Raw genomic sequence first — 567 nt, forward strand, 5'->3', positions numbered from 1 at the left:
CAGGCACAGGCCATCATGCTCAGTAATTTTTTTTTTTAATTTATTATAGAGACGAGGTATCAGCAAGTTGCCAGGGCTAGTCTCAAACCCCTGGGTTCAAGCAATCCTCTCATCTATGCCTCCCAAAGTGCTGGGATTACAGGTTTGAGCCACCGAGCCAGGCCAGCCCTGAATTTAAATAAGAGCTAACCACTCTCCAGCTGTATGACTCTAGGCAAATTCGTTCTCAATTTTTAACCTCAGCGTCCTCCTCTATCAAGCGTAAATAAACAATCTATATCTTGAAGCAATGCTAAACTTCCAAAGTGCAAGTAAGCATGAATTTAGGACATTAGCAAAGCAGCTCTTCCTCCAGCCACCCCCAACCCCAGGTTGTCTGAGTGCTAAATAATTGAATATTTGCTTTTTCTTTTCTTTTCTTTTTTTGAGTTGGAGTCTGAGTGCTAAATAATTGAATATTTGCTTTTTCTTTTCTTTTCTTTTTTTGAGTTGGAGTCTCACTCTGCACCCAGACTGGAGTGCAGTGGTCGCTTCCGGCCACCGCAGCCTCGACCTGCTGGGCTCTGG

At 43.6% G+C, this 567-nt stretch overlaps 1 protein-coding gene across 1 annotated transcript in view; it reads right to left on the reverse strand.

Annotated features, from left to right (window-relative positions):
- Positions 1–567, reverse strand: part of PRKCG (protein kinase C gamma) — a 29353-nt gene that overhangs the window by 19673 nt on the left and 9113 nt on the right. The window lies entirely within an intron of this gene.

Source organism: Carlito syrichta, unplaced genomic scaffold, assembly GCF_000164805.1.
Source record: "Carlito syrichta isolate Samal-C Ts95f unplaced genomic scaffold, Tarsius_syrichta-2.0.1 Scaffold316208, whole genome shotgun sequence".
NCBI classification, from domain to species: Eukaryota; Metazoa; Chordata; class Mammalia; order Primates; family Tarsiidae; genus Carlito; species Carlito syrichta.